Below are 6,000 nucleotides of genomic sequence, written 5' to 3' on the forward strand. Positions count from 1 at the left end.
ATATGAAAGGGCTTTACATGTACATCCTAAATCAGATTTTTATTTATTTTTATGTATAATAGTTTTTGATTTATCGCGTAAAATTTTGGAAAAAATACCCGAGTACGGAACCCTCAATGCGCGAGTCTGACTCGCACTTAGCCGGTTTTTTTATTCAGATACAAGTTAGCCCTTGACTGTTATCTCACCTGGTGGTAAGTGGGCCGTGGGCCTAGCAGGCAGACAGATAGATATTTAGATTATTATGGATTTCGTTGGTGGCAACCTTATACTACCTAGATTCAATCGTAATAACAAGGTTGTGCCAGAAAAAAGGGAACAGCGTGTTTTTTTATCAATCAAATCTGATCTCGATTGGAATAATTTTGTGTATTTTATACCCAACGATACGAGGCGACGATATTTGTATCGACAGTAACTTAGATTTAAAATTTATAAGCAAAGTAGTTAAATTATATAATTTTGTACATTATTTTAATAAAATATTGTCGTTAGCGGAAAGGCAATTCCATATATTTCCATATACTTCCAAGACTCGTAGGTACGAGTGGAAAACTGACTCCAAAGGTCTAAAGCGCTGAGCAAATCGCGTTTATCCGAGGGTGAGGGTTACATTCCGAACCAGTGGTAGATTTTTTTGACGATTCAAAAGCACTTGTAAAAGTTTAATTGAATAAAAACATTTTGAATTGAATTAGAATTTTTGGTGTTTACGATTTGTTTATCTTAAGCTAACTAATAACGAACTATAGATTGATTGACTGAATATTTTCTATAGATCCAAACAAAATTCTATACTGCCTCCCACACGCCACAGCGCGCATTTTTGCTCCGATAAGGTCTATTTTATTTATTTATTTGTAATCAACAGCGTTACATATAATATAGTTTTACAATTCAGATATAGGATTACAAATTTATTTTGAAGTTTACCTATGAGTATTTATAACAGAAGGTTTTCAGAGACCGAATAATATATGCAAGTTACAACTTTACAAGATTATTATGACTAGAACAGTCAATTGATAAGTTAAGTTGGTAAAAAAATTCTTAAAATATCTAGCTGGTTTATTAGTTTATCGTAAAATGTGTCGTGTCGTAAGCACTAAAAGTCGTCTACAATCGAGATGCCTAGTCATTCGTCTTCATTAAACATGGCTTAAGTCAGTGAGCACCGCAGATGATTGATGGCACACAGCCTTTTTAATATTTCGCCGACTCTACCGAAACGTATGCCGAAAATCTGCACCTATGACGTAACGAGTATCGTGTGGTGACAAATAGTTTTTTACTGGATAAGTAGATAGATAGATAGATAGAACACTTTATTGCACACAAAAACACATGTAAAGGAACACAACACAGAAAGAAGAAAACAGAAAAAACTATTGTGTGCAAAGGTGGCCTTATTGCTTGGAGCAATCTCTACCAGGCAACCTTTGCTACTAAGTAGGTACTGTGGTTTCAAGATCAAAAATGTATTTAGGTAAGTATATCATGTAGGACTATCACTAGTCTAGCGTATTTTATGCTACGTCTTTGACTCTACCACCTGCACCGGTTCTATGCTCATGCAGATTCCACTGAGAAGAGCCGGCAAGAAACTCGGCACTTGCTCTTCTCAAATCATAAAAAGTTACAATACGTAACAACTAACAACATACTACACCATCTTGTGGACAACTGAAAGCTCCGCCAGTCGCTTCCATACAACTTTTTTTTTCAAAGTTACACGGGATCATTTGTATGTAAATCTTTGAGCCCGTGTAATTTTAAAAATCCAAGTGCGGTCCGACTCCACACGAATGATTCCGTACCTACCATCTAACAAGAAATAACACTTTTAATTTTCACGGCCGCCATATTTTTATTATTTGTTGCTATAGCGGCAATAGAAATAAATATAAATCCTGTGAAAATTTCGACTCTATTTATTTCGGTTCACGACTGACAGACGGACGGACGGTGGAGGCTTAGTAATAGGGCCCCGTTGGCATCCTTCGGGACTCGGGTACGGAAACCCGTCTGCCCAGCGTGGTGATTATGGCCAACCCTCCTGTTGGGAGAGGCATTTAGTCCAGCAGTGGACTGTTCTAGGCTATTGATTAATTAACCCAACTACTATGTACGGAAAGGGCTAGGGACTTTTCTTAATTTAAGTTTGAAAGCAAAATACAGGCTTAATAACTACCTACTTACCAAAGAAAATTAAAGGTGTGGGTAGGCATAAACTCCGTGGAGGCTACAGGGAAAGCGACGAAAGAGCCTAAACTCAATTTCAGCTTTATGATTTATTCATGTAGGCTTTACAAACACTTTTACGTCTTCTAAACTTAACCGCAAAATCTTTCGCGTTGATTTACTGAGAAAAATAACTTTGAACGGTACCTATCGAGTATCAACCTAGGTACCTAGGGCCAAAATTAAAATCAATCTATCTGTAATCTGTCGATAAGTTACCTACTTAGCAATGTTGTTATTCTTAAAAAGTCTTTTTGACATATAACAGCGTTGCTTAGTAACTTATCGACAAGTTAAAGATAGATTCAGCATTAATTTTGGCTGTTACTGGTAAGTACCTATCTACCTAGGTACTTTTTTTTTATTTAGTTAGGTTACAGACTGGCGCTTGGCTGCAATCAGACCTGCTGGCAACTGGCAAGTGATGATGCAGCCTAAGGTAGAGCGCGCTTGCTTAGAAGTTGCCTATTCACTTTGACTTAAAGATAGGTACCTAATTAGAATTACCTACCCACAATATGGAGAGAAAAACTCGGAAAACTGTTGGCGGAAGGGCGTTCCATATACCTACCCTAAAAACGCAATATTTCTTTTTTTAAATAAACAGTCAACTGTTTATCTAAAACCTTGGAAGGTTCCTAATTACTTAATCATATTATATACTTAGGAGTACTTAATAATTAATTAAATAAGACACCACAAGTCCACAACCACAATATCGCAAAAATTCAAAAACCTAATTGTTCCTTTTTTAAATATTTACCGTCAACTGTTTGTCTAAAACATTAGCAGGTTGGTACCTAATCTTATAATCTACTTAATAAGTAGGTTAATATTAATTAAAGAAATACCTAGATACAATCAAAAATTCAAAAATTCACAAAAAATAAAAACAGAAATTCAAAAACAATATCCTTCCTTTTCAAAAAATTTTTAAAAATTTTATTTTTTTTATTTTATTTTTTAAACCCTTAGCAGGTAGCATGCAGGTAGGTAGTAAGTACCCACAGATCACATAATAAACTACATAGTACCTAATCTCATAATCGACTTAATGTACCTACTAAATGTTAATCAAATAAACAGCTACAATCAGTTAACACCTAATATTTAAATCAAATCAAAATGTTTACACTGACCTGCTAAACTGAAACCAAATGCACTCTATTCCAAGTACAAGTTCCAGAATCCAGATTAAACAAAATGTTATTCCAGTTACCAAACGTTTTTAAAACACAAACCCATACACTGTAAATTCATCCGATTTCACATAATCCTGTCACAATAAACTGTTTGATCACAACACTAAGGATTTTGGAAAAAAAGTCGTAAATGTTACGTCGCGATGTTGCACGGACTACGCGAAAGCTGTATAGACATACATGCAACTACTATGAGCGGCGAAGCTCGACTGGCGAATCCCGTGCTCTTCCCCGCGCTTCCCCCTCATCCCTATTGAGTTCGGAATTCAAAAATTCAAATGCAGATAATAATATATTTTTTTTGGAATTTAGAATCGAATAGAATAGATTTTTATTCAAATAAACTTTTTACCAGTGCTTTTGAATCGTCAAAATAATCAAGCACTGGTTCGGAATGCCGTTCATTCAAAATTCAAATGTAGATTGTTACTTATTTACTTATAAGTAATGTATCATCATCATTATCAATCGATAGATATTATCTGCTTGACATAGGTCTCTTCTCTTGTAGAGACTCCCACTGTCTGCCTAGGCTCTAGAGTCTAGGCCCTAGTGGGGGACCTAACTACGATTTCCGATGCGAGTTCGCCATTCTAGCAACTTGGGACCCAAAATCTAGCGTTTTTAGGGGGTTTTTTTTTTCTTTAAATCTGGCTTTACTCTGATTAGCCAATGTCAAGTTTGTGATATTTTCAAGTTATTGAATTTATACAAGTATGGACTCCGTCTGCGCCGGCGCCCGCCGACATACGCGCGGCGCCCCTTTAGAGCGCTTCCCAGTCAGTTCCACCACCAAAAAACACCAACTAACACAAAAACCAGCCACTCTTAACAAAAAAAACCACTCCAAACAAGCACAGCACGCGCGCCAGCAAACGCCATCGCAGACGAAGTCCGTTTTTAGGGTTATGCACTAGTACTCCCTACTCTAGCTTCGCACCCCTTTTGGCTATGTCGGTTACTCTGGTTCTCCTACGGATCTCCTCTTTTCTGATTTGATTACCTAGAAAAACACCAAGAATAGCTCTTTCCATCGCCCGCTGATTGAGTGAGCTTCCTTATGAAGCCACAGATTTAGGAAAACTCTTAGTATTTTAATTTCTGTGTCATGTTCATGATAGTCGAGTAATGACACAGTAACGACCATATTATATGAGTAGGTAGGTAGGGATGGGTAGTGAAATAATATGGAAACCAAGCCGGGAATCAAACCTAGGATCCTCCTACTTACAAGACCACAGCGCCCACCACTGCGTCAGCGAGGTATTTCGTGTCAAATAAATGATAACAATTAATAATTCTCATAACTTCTGCCTAAAATAACGCGTGAAACCGGATCGATCTGGTTATAATTAAATTTAAGTTCATATCTAAAATCTAGATTTACCCGATTTGCGACTTCAATTTCCTAAACGTCCGTATTTCTAGTGTAGGGTGACCTAGCGGTTCGGTTTACATGGGATAATGTCCTGCCGACCGAATTTCCACCGGCACTTGGACGGTTTTTTAGGGTTCCGTACCTCAGAAGGAAAATTGGAACCCTTAGCGGAACACTTTCTTGTCTCTCTGTCTGTCTGTCCGTCCGTCCGTCGTGTCTGTCGAGAAAACCTATAGGGTATACTTCCCGTTGACCTAGAATCAAGAAATTTGGCAGATAGGTAGGTCTTATAGCACAAGTAAAGGTTAAATCCAAAAAGCGTGAATTTGTGGTTACATCACTAAAAAAATTATTAAAATGTGTTTAAGTTTTCAAAGTAAAATAACTATAACAAGTGGGGTATCATGTGAAAGGCCGTTACCCGTACATTCTAAAACAGATTTTAATTTATTTTAATGCATATAGTTTTTGATTTATCGTGCATATAGGCTTGCGCTTGACTGCAATCACACCAAACAGGAGATGATTCCGCCTAAGGTAGAGCGCGCCTGCCCAGAAGGTGCCTATTCACTCTTGAAGGTACCAATATTATAGCTAGAGGAAAAAACGGAAACTGGAAAGGCATTCCACACTCTAGCTAAGCGTATTAGAAACGAGGAAACAAATCTTTTCGTACGAGCACAGAGTCTGTAGGATTTCAACTACATAATGATACTAAATAAACACAACGGTACCAAAAGAAGTTTCACTTCAAAAAGTTCTCCTAAATTTCCCGGATACATTAACAGCCTATAACGCGATGTTCAACGCCGTTTCTCGTTAAACGTAGATGTAGCCACGATCAACGTACAACGGCATTAACAATGCCGTGTGGCGTTTTGATTTTAACCCAATTCAATTGGCATTAGACGTTAACCGTTCAAGTGTGGCCACTCAGTTTCAGTGTTTATCGCGATAATTATGGCGTTGTTGGGCATTGGCGTTAGCCTTAATTTAGCCGCAACATAACGAATTCCTGGTGCACCTACTCAATACAAATTTTAGTCACGAATAGCTTGCGACGCGACGTCTAAGGGATTATCCCTAATCGCGGCCTTTAAAATTCCCTCCAAGAATATTACATTTAATAAATGATAACCCTAACTAGGGTTAAAACGGATTTATAAAGTGTAATACCCA

General features: G+C 37.4%; 1 protein-coding gene across 1 annotated transcript in view; it reads right to left on the minus strand.

Moving 5' to 3' along the window:
* The window catches only part of LOC123877972, a 180,409-nt gene extending 176,774 nt beyond the window's left edge, over positions 1–3,635 (minus strand). The window contains exon 1 of the mRNA XM_045924921.1: positions 3,381–3,635. The gene's annotated coding sequence lies outside the window, so the exon portion shown is untranslated. The remainder of the gene's footprint in view (positions 1–3,380) is intronic.
* Between the last annotated feature and the right edge of the window lie 2,365 nt (positions 3,636–6,000).

Source organism: Maniola jurtina, chromosome 25, assembly GCF_905333055.1.
Source record: "Maniola jurtina chromosome 25, ilManJurt1.1, whole genome shotgun sequence".
NCBI lineage: Eukaryota > Metazoa > Arthropoda > Insecta > Lepidoptera > Nymphalidae > Maniola > Maniola jurtina.